At 44.1% G+C, this 22,965-nt stretch overlaps 1 protein-coding gene and 1 long non-coding RNA gene across 21 annotated transcripts in view; both read right to left on the reverse strand.

Annotated features, from left to right (window-relative positions):
* Positions 1 to 22,965, reverse strand: part of KCNMA1 (potassium calcium-activated channel subfamily M alpha 1) — a 755,813-nt gene that overhangs the window by 344,453 nt on the left and 388,395 nt on the right. The gene's annotated exons all lie outside the window — the stretch shown is intronic.
* LOC149523970 (uncharacterized) lies at positions 6,048 to 15,380 on the reverse strand. Its single transcript, XR_016350158.1, has 2 exons — positions 12,406 to 15,380; positions 6,048 to 10,718 (listed from the first exon to the last, which is right to left on the reverse strand). It is a non-coding gene; the product is annotated as an uncharacterized LOC149523970 (long non-coding RNA).

A 22,965-nucleotide genomic window follows, 5' to 3' on the forward strand; every position in this document is an offset into this window, starting at 1 on the left:
CGCTAAGAATTCTTTTATCACCACAGATACAGTGTCCCAGGAGAATAGCTGTAAATAACTCTAATTTTCATATGCCTAGATTAACAAGCTATTCTGTTCTGATATTAGTATTCACTAGCAGTCTGACCCGTTTTCAATAATATTGTTGTTGATATTAACAGATATATCAGTAAATAAGGCAAGATACGCTTCTATAAGCTATGCAAAATGCAAATATGGTTGGGAGTTAATTATGGTTGATAGACATGTTTAAGATACAGAATCTTTCCAGGAATGTGTGTGTGTCACTCTAATCACGGGTGTACCTCATCCATACAAATGCTAAGTCTGCACAGAAAGTCACTGTGCTGTACAGTTGGCTTGTTATTGAGTTTTGGTTTTGATTGACTGAATTCAGTGCCAGGTGAAGCATGCCAGAAATTGACAAGCACTGGAAGTTTAAGTCTACTGTTAATCTGCAATAGGCATGAGGAACTTCTTTTCGGTCAGGGGCCACTGACCCACAGAAAAAAATCAGGTAGAGGACACACACAAATGAGACAAACAACAAAACAAAAAAAAAACCCTGCACCTCAAAACCCAAAACAGCAACAAAATCCAAAACAAAAACAACGCCAAACAAAATTCACTCACCTCCTCCCAACAAGCAAAAAGAGAAACAAACTAAACCTCACTCGCCTGGCTCTCCACAAGCCCAGTGCAGGGCAAGCCAGCACACACAGCCCAGTCCCAATGGGGGGCGCCGAGGCTCAAACACTTGCTGCGGGGCTGTAGCAGGAGTGCTATCTTGCTCTGCTGCCAGGGAAAGCCCCGAGCCTCAGTGCCCTCACTCCCCACAGGGCTGAATTCGAGCACTGGCTTTGCCCACTGTGGGGGAAACCCTAAGCCGTCTCACAGGATGGATCCAATTAAATCGGGGGCCAGATCTGGAGGTTCCCCACCCCAAATCTACAGAATTAGAATCATAGGAATAATAACGGGACTTTTCCATAGTCTCTGTTTTAGAAAAGAAGATGTTTTACATAATCAAGGTTAAAGTGCAATGAGAATAATCTTAACCAGTTGAGGGGAAAAATGAAGTTTCCGGAAGTTATCCCTTAATTCTTCCTTTTATGGACTGGATGCAAAATGCAGCCATATGCCTTGTCTCTGAGGGGTGTGGGCATCACGTGCAGACAATGCAGGGTCTTACGAAACTCAGCAAGTCTGATACATTTCACAAAAGCTGTGCGGTCTCTAGCATTACAGCAGTGCTATCTGAACCACACTTACTGCTTGGCAGGAGGCTGTCTTTTGGCGGGACTTTAAGGAACCTCAAAATAACTCTCCCCTCCCCTCCAGCTGTCATTCTTCTGGAGAGCAGTAGCAAACTTGCTGCAACTGACCATGTAGAGTCAAGAATATTAACCAGACAGAATGTTTGCAAATAGCATCTTAAACTTCTCTCTATATTTTGAATATAATTGGCATCCAACCACCTAAGACTCTTTGGGAATTGCCAACCTCTGTTCCTTACTCCATGAGTCATTGGAAGGATGTGTACTCTCATCTCACTGATCTGGATCTAGATATATCATGCAATACTGCTTGCTTTGCTTGTGTTTCCATTTCTAAATTTGATAATGTTCAAAAAAATCATTTCTATTCCTACCCTGCTATACATTCATAATTACAATGACACTCTGAATGCATCTGCCATATTGCACATTTCCTCAAAAGGTATCGAAGTGGAATAATGCACTAGCCCTCACAAAATCTCTAAGTTTGGGGAAACTGAGGCACAGGAGTGCAGCAACTTGCTCAACTGTAAGGTCACACAGCAAGGTTGCAGTGGAATTGAGAATAGAAATTAAGTCTCCTGAAATTCTATCCCAAGGTGTTACCCTTTGACGCTGGTTCCCAACCCCACTTTTCACAACCTGGATAATGTTCTTTATTTTACGGGTGAGAAAAATTAGACACATGAAAAAGCAAGGTTTCCAAAACTGTTGAGCATCTGCAGCTCCACACAAAAAATAATAAATGGCCTTCCAGGTGCTCATCTAACCCATGCACCTAATAGAGAGCTATCTCTTGGGAGACCCTTGGGGGAGGTAGGAGTGTGTTGTGTGTGGGTCCCTAACACTCCTCCCACAGAAGCTGGAACTGGGTGTGGTAGTTTGGGGTCTGTTTCAGAAGGTTTGGTCTCTGTTGCTGGGTTCAGACTCTATGAGCAAGCAGGCAGGGCAGGCAGCTGCTTTTCTAAAGGTCATGTGCTGAGACGCTGAGCCAGGAGCAGAAAGCAGGTTGCTGTTCTTCACTTTGCAGCACTTTGCAGCAGGTAGCAATGATGTGAACCCTCTACCTGGGAACATGGGCATGTTAATTATAGCAAGGGGAAACTGGAAGGGGAAAATAACTTCATGTTAATTGTATGCTTTGAATGCTGTTTTGATTTTAGCCAAACTGTTCTAATTAACTTTCTCAGTCAGTCTGATTCTTCAGCTCCACTTTAAATGTAGTAATAGGGAAAGAGTCATTTCTATTTTGTTATTCTCAGGTTTTGTATTTTCTTGTGTAGCGCCCCCTCTCCACCTGGTTACCTTCTTTTAGAGCCAATCTCCTTTCAGGTTCGGATGGATAGGTCTGGGTTCTTCTGGATCCCGCCACCTACTCAATTTTATTCTTTCTGATTGATGTACTTGGCGGTGCCTCCACCCCCCTCACTCCTTCCTAGCAGGGTTGCCAGGGCAGCTTGGGAGGAAAATTCTAGCCCAGGATAATCCCCACGTATTCGCCAGATAGTTGGAGACTCCCAGAAAATAACACAAACACATACACTATAATAAACACAATTATATTAAACAGGAGACAATTATAACAGAACAGGGAAAAACATCATTTTTAGGGTCACCAGTGCCCTGCAACTGTGAAGTTAGTGTCCCGTTGGTACGCGTACTTTGTTGGGGCCCTTGATGACTGTTGACCACACAATCCTTCTCTGCAGAGGTTTAGCAGTGGGGCTGACTAGGTCCAGTACAGCCCAAAGGACTCACACATGGGAGAAGGCAGTAAATCCCTCCACAGTTTAATAGGCTGCAGGTAATAAAATCCCCAAACAAATTCCCTGACTTACTAACTAAAAATTGGTGCACTCACACACTCCATGAATGAGCCTCAGGTTGAGAGATGACTCAGTCTCTGCAAAGGGGCTGCTCTCTTCTCACAGGGGTCCTCTTCAAGCAGGAACCAGGCTGCTTCGGTCCCAGAATTTCCCCTTACCGTGAAGGGGTGCAGGGCTCAAGATGCAGACCACACAACTGCACCAAAATTCAAAACTATAGCCTCCCAGGCCAGCCTCCAGACCCACACAGCAGGCAGCAGCCCTGAACTTGCTGCTAGAGCCCAGCTGACCATGCAGTGACTCCCTCACCCAGGGAGCTGGAGAGCCAACTCCGCCTGGCTGGGGAAGCCTCCCAGCAAACTCCACAACTGGGAATCAACAGTGGAGACATAAACCCAGCTGAGGGATCCTGCCTTCAGGTCCCTAGAGGCTAGCTCTCAGGGGGAACCCTGCATGCAGGCCTGGGGCTTACTAGCTCCCACACACTCAGTCCTCCCCTTTTCCTGGCTGGCTCCAGACTCCCCTCAACAATGGTCTCTCCTTCCCCCTGGGAGGGGCATCTCACTCCCCATGGGTTGCCGGGCAGACTCTGGCCCTGGTAGGGAGGGGGAGCCAAGGCAAACTCAGAGTGCCTCTCCCTGAGCTGCCAGCAGACAAAGCCCCAGGAATCCAAGCAATCTCCTTGGGGGTTACACTCTCCCTGTGCGAAAGTTCTTGCCGTCCTCGGCAAGGGTCATTTAACCACAACACAAACATGCAAGGTCCTTTCCATCAGGTAATAGTATACACTGTTTAGTTGACAATAAATATCATTAGCCAATAAGTAAGTATTGCTGTGTCCACATACAATATTAATTTAAACATTAAATTGTTATTCAATTTACATTAATAACATTCTTACTATATTTAAATAAATGACTTAACCTTGGAGTCTCCATTGTTAACTATCAGACACAAACAATAATAGGCCACCCGCACCCATCTATTTACTAAATGCAGAGGGACAGAGGTGGAGGACCCTGGGACATCATAGGTGAGTTTCTGTACAGGTTTTCGCTCTCGTTCTGAACGTCGAAGTACAGGAGCTTCTTCATTCTCAGGGTTCTCAGCAGTAATGACTGCAGGACAATCAATGATTTCCCTCTCTGCAGGTTGCATGGCTTCTCCCACATCCTCTACAGGTGGAACCATCCTAGCTGGTAAACCACTTTCCTCTTCATGCTGTATTGTTGACTGAGGGGGTACAAAGGGTGCAGCTTCAGGGTTAAGTATTTGAGCTAGAGGAGGCTCAGATTCTCCCTCTCTAACAGTTTCTACCTCACATAGCTGCTCATGAAGCATAGGAGGTATTGGATAATAGGGGAAGAATTCCTCTTCACTGCTACTCTGTGAATGAGGATCATTTTCTCCAGAGGAGGTTAAAGACTCACTGTCTGCCTCCTCAGCAGATTCAAGTTGTGCAGTAAGGGTTCTTTCTGCAGGAACTTTCTTCCTTAGTCTTGAACGAGTAATGGGTCGCCGGGAGGAACCACATTCACTATTTTTCTCTTCACCTATTAACTGCCCCACTGGCAAGAGGTGGTTTCGGTGAATAGTCTTACAAACATTTTTTCCATTTTCCATCCTAAGGCGATATACAGGCAAGTCTGGTAGCTTATCAACCACTATGTAGGTGTCTGCATTCCACCGGTCAGCTAATTTATGTTTTCCAGTGAGACCTAGATTTCGGATTAAGACTCTGTCTCCTACCTGCAGATCCTGTTCACGGACCCGACTATCATATCTCTGCTTGTTAGCAAGGTTGCTTTTTGTGGCTGCTTGGGAGGCCAGTCTGTAAGCTTCCCGCAAGTCACGCCTGAGACTCTGAATGTACTGGAGATAAGTTGTTTCGCTAGCTTCATCAGAGGATATCCCAAAACATAAGTCAATTGGTAGCCTGGCTTCTCTGCCAAACATTAAATAATAAGGCGAAAACCCAGTGGACTCATTTTTAGTGCAGTTATAAGCATGCACAAGGTAAAACATCATTTTTAGGGTCACCAGTGCCCTGCAACTGTGAAGTTAGTGTCCCGTTGGTACGCGTACTTTGTTGGGGCCCTTGATGACTGTTGACCACACAATCCTTCTCTGCAGAGGTTTAGCAGTGGGGCTGACTAGGTCCAGTACAGCCCAAAGGACTCACACATGGGAGAAGGCAGTAAATCCCTCCACAGTTTAATAGGCTGCAGGTAATAAAATCCCCAAACAAATTCCCTGACTTACTAACTAAAAATTGGTGCACTCACACACTCCATGAATGAGCCTCAGGTTGAGAGATGACTCAGTCTCTGCAAAGGGGCTGCTCTCTTCTCACAGGGGTCCTCTTCAAGCAGGAACCAGGCTGCTTCGGTCCCAGAATTTCCCCTTACCGTGAAGGGGTGCAGGGCTCAAGATGCAGACCACACAACTGCACCAAAATTCAAAACTATAGCCTCCCAGGCCAGCCTCCAGACCCACACAGCAGGCAGCAGCCCTGAACTTGCTGCTAGAGCCCAGCTGACCATGCAGTGACTCCCTCACCCAGGGAGCTGGAGAGTCAACTCCGCCTGGCTGGGGAAGCCTCCCAGCAAACTCCACAACTGGGAATCAACAGTGGAGACATAAACCCAGCTGAGGGATCCTGCCTTCAGGTCCCTAGAGGCTAGTTCTCAGGGGGAACCCTGCATGCAGGCCTGGGGCTTACTAGCTCCCACACACTCAGTCCTCCCCTTTTCCTGGCTGGCTCCAGACTCCCCTCAACAATGGTCTCTCCTTCCCCCTGGGAGGGGCATCTCACTCCCCATGGGTTGCCGGGCAGACTCTGGCCCTGGTAGGGAGGGGGAGCCAAGGCAAACTCAGAGTGCCTCTCCCTGAGCTGCCAGCAGACAAAGCCCCAGGAATCCAAGCAATCTCCTTGGGGGTTACACTTGTAACAGGGGTTTCTTAAAAGCTATGTCTAGACTACATCCTTCTTTTGAAAGAGGGATGTAAATTAGACAGATCGAAATTGCAAATGAAGCCAGGATCTGAATTTCCCACACTTCATTTGCATAACGGCAGCCACATGTTCTTTCGAAAACAGGTATTTCAAAAGTGAAACTGCTGTCTAGACACAGTTCTTTCGAAACAAAAACCCTTTTTCAAAAGATCTGCAGGAAATTCAAATCCTAGCTTCATTTGCAATTTCGATTTGCCTAATTTATATCCCTCTTTCAAAAGAGGGATGTAGTCTAGACTTGCCCTAAGTCTGTAGGCTTGAGAGTTACCAACTGGTTAATCAATGAGCTGGCTGTCTGCAGGTATCCACAGCAGAGGAAGAGTCTGCCTGGACTGCAACTGAGGATCCCTACAAGCAAGTGGAGAGATGGTTCAAACTCCGCATATGGTTCAGATTTGATGATCAGAGATATAAACAGACTTTGGTGAATTAAATCTAAGTTTTTGGCCTCTCTCGGGGTAAGTCTACACTTGATTCCTCTCTCTTGAGAGGAATGCAAATGCAGGCACCCAACATTTCAAATGAAGCAGGGATTTAAATATCCCACACTTTATTTGCATAATCGTGTTACGGCGCTATTTGGAGAGAAAAATGGGGTTATTTTGGTGCCTGTTAAACCAGGGCCACCGCTCTGAGAACCTCACTTACCATGGAAAAGTTTCAAGCCAGATTTTACTTCAAATTCAACACTTAGCCCAGGTTTTTTTGCAGAAAAGTTCCCCAAAGTGCACAAATCTTTCCAGTAAAGCTGCTTCTAATTTCAAGAGAGACTGAGTTGATTTTTTTTTAATTTCATGCTGAGACCAGGCATGGCTCTTGGTGCCACCATGGTTTCAAAGTGAAACCAGGAAGTTTGACACTGATACACCAAGTGAAACTCAGGGATGAGAGCCCTGCAAATGCAAACCAAAGAAAAGATTTGCATGAACAGAAGCCATTCAATTTCACACTAACACTGTGTGAAAATGTTGCTCATTATACTAATAGCCATGAATATGGAAGTCTTGGCTTTAAATGAGAATGTAGGAAGTGTGGAGGGGTGTGTTATTTATAAGGGAAAACAATTGTCAGGGCTGTTTTTGGTTGGATTGTTTCTCTTCATCTGTCCCCTTTAATCCCATGATTTTGTTCAACGCATAAAAGTTTAATTGCATTACCCTTATTCTCCACCACGCTAACATTCAAGGATAACCATAGGGCAGATATAAAGAGTCTCCTTAGAGTTCACCTTGCCGGCCTTGATCCATGCGGCATGAGGGCTCTGAAAGCTCTTCATCCTCTCTTATTATTGTCCCTGTTCTTCGTTAACTCATCTGATCAGCAGTAGGGATATAAACTCCAGTTTCATCGGTTAAATGGGCAAACGCAGTGCTGACACGGCATTTAACTGATTAAAAGGGGTGTGTGTATGGGAACCACGCCAAACCCCCACCCATTGGGGTCAGGCTATGGGGGTAGGGACCACTCCAGCCCATCTGCTCCCGGTCCCCCCCATGCAGGGGCTGCCGCTGTCACGACTCCTGGCTCCCCTGCATGGGGGACTACCCCTGCTACTCTTTCTGGCCCCCAGGGGCCTAGCAGGACTGGAGCAACCCTCCACCCACAGCTGGGCCGCAGGGGGAGGGGGAGCTGCTTCTGGGTACCATTTAACCGTTACCGGGTAAGTAGCACCCATTATGGGTGATGCATACTGGCTAAACATTTAACTGGCTACCTGTCAACATCCCTAATCAGCAGGGCTAAAAATGTAAATTCTTAGGGTCCAATTCCCCTTCACTTATTCTGATTTTATAACTGAGTGATTTTCTCAACTTCAGAAAACTTATTCTGCATTTACACTGGTGAGAGAGTAGAATCAAGACCTCTCTCTCAAGAGCCCTGCTTGTTCCAAAAAGTCACTGTCCTCTAATATGTTTAGCCACTACCCTTGCTATCCTGGGACAATTAAGCAGTCACACTCTTGTGGGTCCAGGACAGATGATGAAAAGAAAAGCCCACAGAGAAGGACCATTTGCATACTCAGCCTTTCCCTGTGCAGATGTTTCCCCATTCACTGATTCTAGAACTGGAGGGACTATAACAAGCCAGGACGTATGAAAGATACTGTTTTCTTCCAAGTCATTAAGAAACTGAGCACAACTTTTCTGAACTACTGTAAGTTGAAAAGAAAAACAAAATAAAGCCAAATTCATCTCTGTTTTATATTCATCCATTGATTTTGATGGAGTGACATCAAGAACAAATCCACCCAGAGATACTAATAACTTGTTTGTTGAGAAATGCAATACTGGAAAATAAAGATCATATCAGTTAGCAGTTACTGTCAGAAAGGCATCTACAGAAAAATGGTGCTTCTTTAGATTTAAGATGTCTGCTTCCTGTGTATCCATGCTGAAACTCCTTGAATTTGTGGGCTAAAGCACCTCAACACATCTATCTTGGAATGAGCTAGTGTATTGGGAGTCACAGTGGTGGGAATCAACAAACTGTCAGCTAGATGCTACATGTAACATCTTTATTATTAGAGATATAGACAGAGGCAGAATCCCATTTGATTTTCAGATCCCAGATGGAGTTTGCAAGGCAAGAGAAGTAGAAACACTTTCTGACTGCTAAACTGAGCAGTTCTAATACAGAGCCCCCCAGTGTCAACTTTACCTCAAAGTTTCAAGTTATAACTGTACTTTAATACAAGTTATACTGAGAACTACCTGTTCCTACTTGCACATCTCTGTTGTTTCAAGGAAATTCCAAATAAATAAACCATCATGGGGGAGGGAGAGAATAAACAACTATATAATGCTATTCCTTCAGCTCCGTTTTTTGGGGGAGATGTATTATTTGTGTTTTTCTTCCTATTCCACATTGTCTGTTGGGTAGAGCTGTCAACGGAGCATCTGACACTGGGTTCCTACTTTCTATTTTCCCACCACTGTCACTGATTTGTTATGCAACCTTGGACAAGTCAATTTACTCTCCCTCCCACATCTCCCATTATATGTCATTTTCTCCGTGCTCTCCCCTGCGCTGCTGTTATACGGCACTGAAAGGGTCTGACTATCTAAGGGCCTTATTTCCCTTCAGCCTGACAGAAGCAGGAATTACCAGTCATCTCACTAGAACACATCATGTCTCAAGATTGCCAGCCCACTTCTCTAATACTTTGTCAAGAATTAGTGCCTGCAACAGCCAATTTGGAAGCAGGGCTAGCAGTAGAGCCAGTCTCTAGGCAACCTAATGATAGTGAGCCTGCCTGATTGGCTATTGCCCCTGATTGGTTGAGAGAGCCAGCAAACTGGCTCTGAAGCTCAACAGCAGCATAATTCAGCAGCCGACCAAAGCATTCACCCACAGCGGCAACAGCTCCTGTGCCAGCTTGTTCCTCAACCCTGCTCAGCCTCTCTCCAAGCAACTGAGTTTGCACTCTCAGCTCCAGTTCCTGTTTTTTGCCCTGATCCTTGCCTCTGGCTTCTGCCTCAGCTATGGAGCTCGGATTTCTGTTGACCATGAGCACCGGATAAGAGTGTCCACCTCCCAGTCCCTGACTATGTGAGTTGATCCAATACAAACAGTATGAGAACTTGAGCTATCTAGTGAGCATAGATTCTAAAAAAGCCAATATCTTCTGGACAGAGGTACCGGAAGCCCCAGGTTGCTGCCTTACAGCTGCAGAATGTGGCCTTACAAGCTCACACAGGGCCACCTTCAACTCTGACCTCTATGAGCCCAAGCTCACAGGGCTGTCCTTATACACAGGCAGAATATGCAGCTATGCAGGGCACCTGAAAATTTGGGGCACCACTGGGTCTTAATGTCCGCCCACCAGACTCTTCCTATTCCTGTTCCGTGGCTCAGATTCCTCTGGAGAAGGTCTAGCTAATTTACAAGTGACATAGCCTGCCAGACCTAGGAGCAGAACACTGGCCTGTGAAAGAGCCATTCAAATGGTAATGAAGCCATTTCACAGGCATGTGCCAACCCCCAGGCATATGCTGTGAGTTTCTGAATGTATTGTGTTAGTCTACAGGACCAGACCATAGTTTAAAATTTACTTTTAAAAAAATCAAGCCCCCTTTTGGGATAATTTGAGGGCTTAGTTTGAACTTTGGTGGGGATCTTTGGTGAGGGTACGGCTAGAGAAATGCTTCAGGCTTTGCAGCAGGGACTCCAGAGTTCCAATGCTTGGTAGAAGACACCAAGGGAAATAATGCCAGTCAGTATGATCTTTTCTGGCTTGGCCTCAATAATGATATAAAAGCCGAACCAGCAGGTGTGGAATCCCTGTCTGGACTGGATGCCCTATTTGACTGACGTGTCTGGATCGACCGATGCCTGACTACATGCCCCCAAGATAGAACATGGTCCTCCTGACTTCCATCAGCACTGGCCTCATCACCAATTCCTTCTTCATCACCTGAACCCAGCAAGTCAATCAGGTTCTGCCCATCTCTCCACCAGACACTGGTCCTATACTGGATGGTGCCAGGACATTTTGCATCAAGCTGCCCTGCTAAAGTCTGTCTGCACCTGAATCAGAAAATGCCATCCCTGGGTTGGTACCCTCCTCCTCGGTAGCCCAAATCACTTGTCCTTTAGGACCTGGGGGATGGCCAAGCACCATCCAATACATCTCCAGTTCCAGCAATTTGCATTACCTGACATCAACCAAGAGGCACTTGGGTAGCTCAGGCAATTTCATGAACCTGGTGTTCAACTAAGCATGTAATATCTCTGCCCAGGGCAAGGATTCCGGTTACCCTCCAATTAGCTCCCCTAAAAGTAATTACCTTTTGAGCCCACCAAGAAATTATCCAGTTCGGACTAAGTCATGAATTGCATTTATCAATTATCCTTACAACCCTCTAACTTGTCACTTACCACATGCACATCTGCTGGCACTCTGGCACTGTGCACTTTGACTAAACTTGTCTCCACCACATTCCTATTTGTTGAGAGCCAGCCTGGGACCAGCAACCCTTTGCAACATACACCATCTTTCAAAGAGTTTAGAGACCTGAAAGGAGTATCCAAAGTTGACCCCAGGAGCCCCCACAATCTTCCCCACTGGCACCAGGGTTTCCAGCTCAACATCAACATTATATCGATATGTTCAATTTTCAGCTGGGAATGTATGTTCCTTTTGGGAACCCCCAAACTTGAACTACAGGCATTTTGGACTAACTCAGGAGAACCTTCAGAAAGTTCATTTGCCCCTTCATGTTCCCAGTAGGAATCCCTGTCTTCTTTGTGGAGAAGGATGGCTCCCTCTGGCTTTGTGTGGGTTACTAAGGGTTGTGCAATGCCCTGGCATCCTTACAGCCTTTTTAAAATGACATCTTTTAGCAACATGCTGGACCAATTTGTCTTCCTTTTCCTAGATAACATCTTCATTTTTCAAGAGTCAGGGACTCCACAATCATCCTGTGTGTGTTATCTTGGAGACACCCTGCCAAAACTACCTCTACACGATGCTCCAGAAATGAGTGTTTGATAAGGACTTGGGACTAACCATGGACTCAAAGTGGCAGCAATATCCAACAGGACTGCTCTGTAGTACATATGTGGGATGCAGCAATTCCTGGGGTTAAAGAATTTTTACAGGCAACTCAAAGGACTTTTCTAATTTGGTTGCATACACCAAAGAACACCTGCAAAGAAGAGGCCCAGATCCATGGTGCCTCAGTTGGCATTGGCAATTTACTCACATCCCACTTAGCCACTTACAAGTACATACAGTATTATCTGCATATGTTGACCCCATAATTTACTCTGCCACTTGGCTTTTTAATCTCTGAAATCAACACTTGTGGGAGAGAAATATTTAGGGCAAGAAACTATTACTTATCAAGGCTTTTTGGAGGAGTGGCATTACCCCACAGAAGAAGCCTGAGCCACAATCCAGTTCCTGAAGAAACACAAGAATCTGGAGCACCTATGGATTGTTAAATATCTTAACCAACACCAGATCCATTGGCCCCTCTTATTCATTCATATTGACTTTTTCTTCACCTGTCACCCAGAGATGAGAAACACGAAGCCAGACATCCTGTCCTGCAAACATTTGTATCGCTAACCTCGCAATGAGCCCTCTGTCAACTTTGTCAACAGGATAACTGACAGCAACCTGACATCTTCCATCTGCTCTCTGATGACCAGTTCACAGTGTGCATGTGCCAGGCCTTGAACAAAGCATATATACTCGAGCCCAACTTCCAGCTACAAAACAGTCTCCTTAATCATAGTGTTGCGAAGGGGCAACCAAAGTTTCAGATATTGAATTTATGACCAATTTGCCACTAATGAGACATTTTGGCAAATTCAAGACCTGGAATCTGGCCAAGAGGCCTACAAGCTTTCCTCGTGGATTACATAAGGCTCTCTGGTCTCTACATCCATGCCAAGAACCCACATTTAAAATTCCCAGATCTCCTCCAGCGTCAACCTACACTTCAATAGCCTTGGTCTACTGTATCCATGGACTTTGCTGAGTGTCCCTAGAAATCAGTTTGACAACAATCATATTTTTTGTTACTCTACTAACAAAGATGGTACATTTCATCCCATGCCATACTCTTCCTATAGCATGGAAGACTGGTCAGCTCTTCCTGAAAGTCTCCCACTACCACAGGTTGCCGACAGGCATAGTATCAGACCTAAGAGCCAATTAACCAGCTTCCCTGCCTCACCTCACTGCCCCTCGCCTCACCTCACCGCCTGTTCCCAGAGTATCAATCAAATCTCGGTGCAGCATTTTCACTACTTTTTGAGTTAACCACCAGGATATTGGCTTCCCCACTTATGCTATGCAGAACATGCATTCAGCAAGGCAACCCACGCCTCACACCAACATAGCACATTCTTTGCAAAAAATGGCGCTCACCCTTACTTCACTCGGTCTTACCCATGAGTTCCCCAGTACTTAACACCACAGAATTAACCTCAAACTTACACTAGGTGCACTAAGCACTCAAAGAACCCTTGCCATCTGCCAAGGAAGCATATGAATACCATGTGGTCTAAGAGAGTCATTCTGTCCCTGCTCTGGTTGTAGGGGATAAGGTGTAGTTCTCTGCCCAGAACCATTAATTGAGCTGCCAATCTTCCGAAGTAGGCTACCAAATCCTGGGGCCTTTCATGATTATGGTACAGCTAATCGATTAGCTTTCAAATGACAGCTAACGAAATCCTTGAGGGCTTACCCAGTCTTGCCCATCTTACTTTTATCCAATCTGCTCTAACCCACCACCCATAATCCACAGACAAAATGAGCACTTGAGCCACTTAGTTCTCTACTCTTTGTGAGTTAGAAGGGTCCTCTACAAGAGGACAGAGACTTAACAGAGTCAGTCTGGAATCAGAGCCAATCTCTAGGCAAACTACAAAGCTCACTAGCCTGTAATAGGCTGCCTGATTGTTGGAAGAGTAAACAGAGCAGCTCTTAAGCCTAACAGCAGCAACAATTCAGTGACTGTTCAAAACATTTGCCCATGGTTATGATGGATCCTGTGCAGCCTTACTCTTGCCTTAGCCCCTGCGCTGTACCAGTTTGACTTACTCCAAGTAACACTTCAGCTCCAGCTCCTGACTTCTGCTCTAACCCTTAGCTCTAATGCCCCTGACTATCGACTCCAACGGTCAGCATTCAGAAAGCAGAATCGCTCTCAATTCAGTCACCATGTGGCAAAAGGTAACTATTATTATATAGCAGTAGATGGGAATATTGAGACTAAGATATATTACTGCCACCTATCACCAACGACTGCACAAAATGTATTTCTCAATGAGAATCATTTAGGGGTAATTTTTGAATACAGTGGTAAGCTTTTATTCAATTCCTTTTCTGGCAAAACTCTCCCTGATTTAAACACAATAAAATAAACCAACTGAGTGATTCATCCCAACACTACTATATCTACCACAAAATAAACCTCTGTATGAAACGTCTCTAAATTCTCATTTTAACAGTTTGTCCTGTACGTCTCTGTGTGAGTCCAAAATATTAGGTTGGAAGTTGGCAAACAAAATATTTTTTTCTTATTAAGGAGTTTAGCAGTTTAAGTGGGATATAGACTCGCTTCCATTTATGTCCTGGAAAAATATGTCCTGAAACTTAGCAACAGTGTTTGAAAAGGCTCTCACATTTTAAACAATACTGTTTATATTCATTAGACTTCATCCCGTGCTCCCTTCAGTCATGACTAGTAGGAAATGATATGTACCTTACGAGAGTTAAGTAAAAAATTATTTATTTGCCAAATATACAATAAGATGGCTTTTGTATTAAGTGCCACTAGGACATGAGCTTGAAATCACAACCTGGTTGTATCAAATATATATATAATTACATACAGTATTCAAAATATTACTGTATATTTAATGTGCATGCATAGAGTTAGGATTAGACACTACTCTAATAGTCATTACAGAGAATGACAGGTAATATTCTGGAGCATTTACAACAGACATCGAACAATTGTTAAAAGGTTCAGAGGTCCGACTTTCATTACTATGAAAGCTAACATATATTCGAAGGGATGCTAAATAATAGAGGATTTGCACAAAGGACTCAGGCATGTCCTTTGTACTGTGGGACTAATTTCAAAAACAAAATCTGCTTTTAAATAACATCAAAGCCTAAAATAATTTTTAATCAGTATGGTGTTAGTGACTTACTTTTCAATTATAAGTTTACGACCAACTGATGTAAGTCAAATACACCATTTTAGAAATATTCCACTGAACATACTAAACTATACTTGAGAAAAACGGTCCCTCGGTTTTTAATTGAAGATCTAAAGATCATTTTGTGCTACCATTTTGTTCACTCCCTCACTATAGTTCTCCTGGGAGTCCTACACAGGCTGATATAAACTACTAAAGCCACAGCAGCAAAACCATAAAGGAGAATGAGAAACATAAATATCTGAAACCTATATGGTTTCATTCACTGATTGCCTCCTTTAAGTCTGTGAACTCCTATCCTTGAATTCTGCCTACCATGTTATATTATGTTTAGCATTGATGTGCTATATTCAGACAGGCCACTGACAGGTGCGGGGGGCAAAAGATCAGTTGCCCCACAACCCAGAGATTCAAAAGGGCCTGGAGCTCCTAGCCACCACCACTGCTGCCACCGCAGTGGTGACAGGCTGAGCCCCAGACCCCTTTGAATTGCCACGGGAACGCCGTAGCACCGCTCCACACAGCTTTGAGGGTGCAGTGCCATAGTGTTTGTGGCACCAAGGGCAGACTGCCCTTAGCCCCGCCCTTTTTGTGGGTGCAAAGCCAGGGCTCACCCACACCTTTCTCGGGGCCCCCCAAGGTTGTCGGCCCTGCTGCATGATGAGAAAGTCATTAGAATGATGGCTAAAATTGGGATTTTTAAAGGAGTCTAAAGTGAGTTAGATCTCTGTCTCTCCAGTGAAATACACAACATGAGGGAGACCACTGTGTCCAGTTCTAGTGTTCATACTTCAAAATGGTCATTTAAAAATTGGAAAGGGTTCAGAAAAAAAGCTACAAGGATGATATAAGGTCTGAAAAACACACCAAATAGCCTAAAATACTTTAGGAGCCCAGTCAATTTATCTGAGGAAAAAGTTAAGGGATCACACAATTACAATCTATAAGTACCTTTTATAAGTAGAAGATGACTCTTTAACATAGCAGAAAATGGAAGAGCAAGAGCCAATGGGTAGAAGTTAAGGTTAGACATTCAGACTAGAAATAAAGTGTAAATTTTAAGTGAGGGAAATGATCTATTGGAACAATTTAGCGACTCTGCATAGGGACATGGTAAATTCTCCATTAGCTTGAAGTCTTTAAATCAAGACTAGATTTTTTTCTAAAATAGAAATTATGGGCTTGATACACTAGATAACATAGGACCCCATCAAGTAATTATCATGCAGAAGTTTGACTAAAAGATCATAATAGCTCCTTCTGTCCTTAAAAGCTATTACAATCAACATAATTTTGGCACCTTAAACCCAACCTGAAGAAGTGTACATGTAAAAAAGGTCAACAGTTAACAACAATTACCACAAAATCTTTATTTGAGATACCACAGTGTCACATCAAAGTGAAATATGGCATAATTTTATTATCAGTGAACTCTGGGATTTTATATAAATCATGTAGTTTGGTAAATAATTCAAAGTTTGAACATTATATGGACTCTTGGTAGGAGTTTATTGATAGTATTTCTATGGGAGTTATTTGTAAATTAAATTCTAAAATTATGAGGCTTTGTACTAATGATACATATCACACATACTCTAACACCAAAACTGAACCCAAGAGGAGAAAAGACAGGTTAATCTGAAGATTATCACAGGACTTTTGAAAGAAAAGGTTGCTGAAACCAATATTTTTATATTCTTTAGAGAAAATGGACCTAGCATAGAAACAATATTGCCCAAACTTTTGCATAATTGATATTGCTTGGTGTATTAATAGCTGCATTAGAAAATGTTTGCTATTTGCCTTGGAGGAGGGATTCTCAAATCTTTCATTGCAGAGGCCACATCTCAGAGAGATTCTCAAGGCACACCACCTACTGCCATGGGGACTATGGCAATTGTTTATTAGTTCAATAAATGTTAGCCAATAAAAATAAGAATCACCAACAAGTGCTCCTTGGGCCACACTTTAAGAACCAATCTCTTATGATTACTATATGCATTTAGTTCCTTTGCTTGCCTAGAAGACACTGTGCCTTTATTGCCTTTATGCCTCAGAGTTAATTTCCTGTATTTGCCTTAGATAATTCCAATAATTGTTGACTTAGATTCTGTCTTTTAAAAGCTTTTTTTAAATATATATCAAGCAAAAGTGTTTTGACTAGTGTCACTATTCATGACTAGTGGGACTAATTCTCTGTGTTTGATTATAATAATTGGATCTTTATTCCTGTAAATTGTCTTACTATTTTAAGGGAAAATATCAGGCACTTTTACTTACACACACACACACACACACACACACACACACACACACACACACACACACACACACACACCCCTTACTTACGCGCACACACACACACACACACACCCCTCTCTCTGCTGACAAATGGTAATTTTTTAATGGAGATTAAGGTTAATATTACTAAGGACTTAAATTACATGAGACAGATATGAAATTCAGCTTTTTTTTTTTTTTTTTTTACAGGACCACCAGACACAACAAAATAACCAGCTAGCAAAATGCCACAGAGGATCAGCAGCAGCAGCAGATCAAACACTCATTGCCTGACAAATATTAAGATTGGCACACTGTTCCTAGAATTGTGTCTTTTACAAATGAATCCTTCCATGGGTGATGCAAATAAACCATTCTGCACAGTATCAAATGTTTATTTGTGTATGCTTGTAAAAGCATAGGCATCAAGACAGGAGTAATTCTGTATGCTGTCACTCCATTCCTATGTCTCAAACAATTCAACATAGGTATGTTAAACAGCTAACCAGTCAGCATTGCAGGAAGCATCAGGATTACTGGTATACTTATCGGTTAACTGTTTAACCAGCATTTGACAGCAAACTCTGGAAGTGGCCAGCTGTGCCATGCCGGAGCAGGGGACCAGGCAGCAAGACCTCACGGTTGTGGTGGGACTCCATGATCACTGTCACGGTGTGGGCCAGGCACCGGCCCAGTTGGCAGAAGCTGAGTCATTAGTGGGTTAACCGCTCTCATTTAATGGAGTAACCAGTTGAACGTCCTTAATTCAACACAAAATGCTTGACTCTCAGGCTCTGCTCCTGAGTAATTCCCATCAACACTAATAATGCAATTCTATTGCTAGTTTTGCTGATGATGCAAAAGTCCAGAACAGAATCTGGCTCTCTCTTAGAACTAGATTAGGTCTGCAGAGCTAATGGGGAGGTAATGGGTTATTACTGAAAGGAGGCTTAATATGAAGATATACAAATAATAGAAACATAGAGGAAGGTGGTGCCTTTTATTTTTTAACCCACATACCATAGTCACATATCTATTCTATTTCTTAGTCAGGATCTTCTCTGTTGCTTGAATCTTGCTCTGAAAGCAGCTAAATGTTTGAACACTGATCTGTATTATTCTTGATCTACTTTTTTATTCCCTTTCTCCACCCATTTCAAGTGCCCTACAGTTTTTTAAATAAATAAATATTTTGTAGCCTTTTTATCTGTGCACGTTGCAGACTTTAGGTAATATGGCTTCATGGTACTCCTCATGAAGCAGATATCACTATATCCACTTTACAAATAGGTAAATTGAGGTACAACGAGACTCACCAATCAGCCCAAAGTCACTGTCTGAAAAATGGAAACATTAAGTCTGACCTTGGAGGGTATGTCTACACTACCACCCTAGTTGAAACTAGGGTGGTTAATGTAGGCAACCGAAGTTGCAAATGAAGCCCGGGTTTTGAATTTCCCTGGCTTCACTTGCATATTGCCGGGCGCCGCCATTTTTAAATGTCCGCTAGTTCGGACTCCGTGCCCGCGGCTACACGCGGCACGGACTAGGTAGTTCGGACTAGGCTTCCTATTCCAAACTACCGGTACACCTCGTTCCACGAGGAGTAACGGTAGTTCGGAATAGGAAGCCTAGTCTGAACTACCTAGTCCGTGCCGCGTGTAGCCGCGGGCACGGAGTCCGAACTAGCGGACATTTAAAAATGGCGGCGCCCGGCAATATGCAAGTGAAGCCAGGGAAATTCAAAACCCGGGCTTCATTTGCAACTTCGGTTGCCTACATTAACCACCCTAGTTTCAACTAGGGTGGTAGTGTAGACATACCCTGAGTTCCCTTCTCTAACCAGCAGGTGCAATACTACTTACAAAACACACAAAAAAAGACCATTTAAATAAATGAAATAACTTTCAAATGCAAAAGAAACCAATGGTAAACATTATTCCTGGGAATTAAGCATTTTGTGGAGGCCTTAATATGCTACATTACACAGCCAATCACCCTCATTCTCTACCACTGCAAAAGCCAGCAGTTAGTGAAGTTGGCTTATTCCAAACACAGAACTTGTGTCACGTGTGCAATCACAAATAATTGCTCCACACACAGACCAAAGCCATAAAGGATCCATTTACTGAGCCTTTTCACATACAGTGAGTTTTGAAAGTCAGTCAGCATTATAAACGTACACACATTTATAAATGTGTGGATTTAAAACTGAATACTGTAGCTAAATTTTAAATCCTTCTATACCTAGATGTACATATTCATTTTCATATGAAATGACCAGCCAGGCTAATAATTTATTTCAAATCTTATCCATATTGCGAAGCCCAACGCAGTCACTGATGTTTACATAGATGCCAAGCTGTTTCTTACAGTGTCGCCCCAATTTCAATTCTGGCTTTTTCTAGAGAAAGAATTTTTTCTACCTGCCTAATTAACATGACATACTTGGTGCCATGACTCGGTCAGTAGTGAGGTATGAGTCAAAAGTGGAATGGGTGTCCTTGTTGCAAGAAATTATATTTTTGCACCACAGAAGGAGCCATCAACTCCTGGGGCCTCCCAAAAGCTGCAGGTTGTCAAGCTGACAGGAGAAAGGGAAATAAAAAGGGGGCAGGAGGGAGAAAGAGGTCACTTCTCTCTTTGTGTTTCAAAAGCAGATAATGAGTCTGTGCTTGCCTGTGCTGCCCCACACAGAAGGGTGGAGATCCCTGCTAGTCCTCGTGCACTGATAACCGGTCTGTTGTATGATGTTTCTTGGCAAGGGGTACCCAGTCTTTTAAAAGCGGATCTGAATTGTCTCACGGTTTACATTAGACAGATTTATAATCTTCTCCAGTGGGAAGGAGGAATGTTGCTAATTCACTGTGCATAACTAACCTGACCACAGGGGGAAAGAACAAGGAATTCAGTTCTTGCAGAGACACTATCGGATGCTTTAGGACTGGCCTAAAAGCAAGCTTTGATTTAAAGAGAGAAAATTGAGGAGGAGGAGGAGGAGGAAGAACAGGAAAAGGTTTTATTCAAATACAGCTTACAAGTATTTGGGGTCATTCCCTCCCCTACCCTCTCAGGAGTATTAGGACGCCAGGAAAAACTCAGGGCTAGTTCTTGAAAAACAGAAAGCAAAGCTGAATATGAGCAGAAAACATTTCTGGTCTATTGAGTTAGTCTAAATTGAATCTGCAAACAGTATCCAGTAAAAAGGATGAAAATAAACAATGGGAACTCATAGGTACTGAGCTTTTTAAAATCTGGCCTGACACATCTACTATCTATTTTAGAAATTTTGTGAGTCCTTCCGTCTGTGAATCCATTTGTTCAAGAACTCCTACGAAATGGTAAGAGCTAGGACCACCAAATTCGGTAAGCAGCTTCCTCTTATCATAACTTAAAGCAAGGTCAGGGCTTGGTTGTGCCAGGACAATGGGATGCACCTGGAATTCAACTGCTCCTCAAAAATTGGAAAGGGAGGGGTCTGGTAGGAGGGACAGTTATACTGTAGAATGACCACAGAGGGGGAACAAGAGGCCAGAGCTGGTGTCAGGGACGACTATCACCCCATTGGGCCCCCAGGGGCAAGAGTGGAGAAAGGTACAGCTTTCAGAGAATGTGTCTGTTTATGTGTCTGTCTATCCTCCCTCAGTGTGTCTGTCTATCCTCCAGCTGAGGGACATACTCCCCTCCCCTGGCTATGCCTGCTGGAGCTTCAGTGGCCATGGGGAGGCATTTGTCACCTGATCCGAAGCTGCTGGGGTGAAAGAGGGCTAGGGTAGTCCTCTCTCCCTGGGACAGCCTGCATACTTAACCCCTCATCTCCAGCCCCACCCAATGATTTAAATGAAGAAAACCAAAACTTATTTGTATTAAGGACCCAAGCAATGCTGGGTAAATCGTGTAGCTTTTAGTACAAATTTCAATTGTAATTATCTGCGGCATTACCAGTAGAGTGGGTAATGGCATTATTGTAGGAACAGTTTATTGCATATTCATTTAGCAAGACTAGTAACTGTATCAAGTAAAATTTGACTACAAACAGTGGTTACCAGAAACAGTTTACTTTATATCCAGAACCAGTTGCATCTAGTATTAATGTAACATGTTTACTTGTACATATTAAAATATATGTAAATATCCATTGTCAGAGATTCATAGTAATGTGGCATGGCAAAGACCATTCACCGTGTATTTTTTATCCACTATGTCCAAGGAAGGGGTGGGCAATAATTTTTGATGGGGGGGGGGCACTCCAAGAATTTGGTAAGTGGTCAAGGGCCGCACTGCAGGGATTTAGGCTTCATCCTAGGGCATTGCTAGGAGAAATTCTGGATGTGATGATAGCTTGTTGCTCTTGCTTGAGCCAGAAAGGATGTTGTTGCTCAGGAGAGTTAGGAGTAGATGAAAATGAAGACGGTGCAGAGAGACTTTTAGGTGCTCCCAGAGATGCTGCTCATGCCACTGAGTTTTCATCAACCCCGCTGAGATATACTTGCCAGTTTGCTTTCTGCATCGTGCCAGGCTTCCCGTCAGTGAAGAGTAGAAGATCTGGTGTGATACGACCAAAGAACCGCGGTGGTCATGGATGCAGAATAGCAGAAATTTTGGGCTAAACTGTGCCAGGCCATTGCACAAAGCTGAAAGGATTCCCCACCTCTCCTCAAACCCTTGCAAAGAGGTCTGGAATAATGCCAGGCTTTTGAGATGCTGACATTCAAAGACCAGGAATCTAGGCCTGACAGTAGTGAAAAGCAGTAACCATCTCAAAAGGGAGCTGGAGAATACTGAAGCCAGGCTAGGGAGTGGGTCTCTGGAAATTGCCCTGCTCTGTTTATTCCCTCTGAGACATCTGACATGGGACACAATCAGAGACAGGTTCCTGGGTTAGGAGAACCATTGGGGTCTGACTTAGTATGGCCATGCTTATGTCCTAACTTACCCCTCTCTGGTACTGAAAGACGATTCAAACAGAAGGGGACTCATGGGGGGGGGGGGAGGGAGAGCCAGCAGCAAGAGCAGACCTGCGTGCAAATAATGAACCTAGGCTTACAATGTCTTTAACTGTAGCAAGGAATTGCCAGGAGTGACAAATCACATGTGTACTGGATGGCAGCTCTGTTAGGTGCTGGGCCATGCTCTATTTTTCCAGGTGTTTTCAGGGTATCACACAAGAGAAAGCAATAGAAGCAAGAGTGTCCCAGGGCAAGGCTTAGAGGAACAGATTGCTCAAACCAGCCAAGACACTTAACCAGGTCACTGGACTGTCCATATTGAAGAAAAGAAGGAAACAGGTAATTTTTCAATGTATTCATTACCATAAACCTGCCTCCTCCCAGATGCAGTCAATTCTCTTCAGCTGAGGGGTGTCAAACTCCAGGCTTGAGCCATTGCACAATCTGGCCTGGGACTCCTGGCAGGCTGAGGGGAGAGGGGGGCTGTCCATTACCAGCCCACAAACCCCACCCCCTTCCTGACCTCACCTCTTCTCCACATACATGGTACCCTGTCTCCGATGATGCGCACTCCCCGTGGTGGCAGGAGACACATGGGGAAGCAGAGCGCCCTGGGCGAATTCGATCGCTCTGCTGCGCTACACTTTCCTATGGCTCACGCCAGTGCAGGGAGCATGGGGAGGTGTGACCCCTACCCCCCAATGACCCCTACGGCTGCATGTTCAGGGGACAGGGTGCTATTGGGAGAAGAGGGCAGGGCAATGCTGGGAAGGGGCAGGATTTGGGGCCTTTGTGGTACAGCAGGGCCCATGCCCAGGGCAGTACTTGCAGGCATTGGCTCTGCTGCACCACAAATCAGGAGCTGCCTGAGGTAAGCCAGCGCCCGCACCCCTCACCCCTCCCTGCAACTCAGCTCTCTGCCCCAGCCCTGAGCC

The sequence above is a fragment of the Pelodiscus sinensis genome, chromosome 8 (genome assembly GCF_052426305.1).
Source record: "Pelodiscus sinensis isolate ZL-2025 chromosome 8, ASM5242630v1, whole genome shotgun sequence".
NCBI classification, from domain to species: domain Eukaryota; kingdom Metazoa; phylum Chordata; order Testudines; family Trionychidae; genus Pelodiscus; species Pelodiscus sinensis.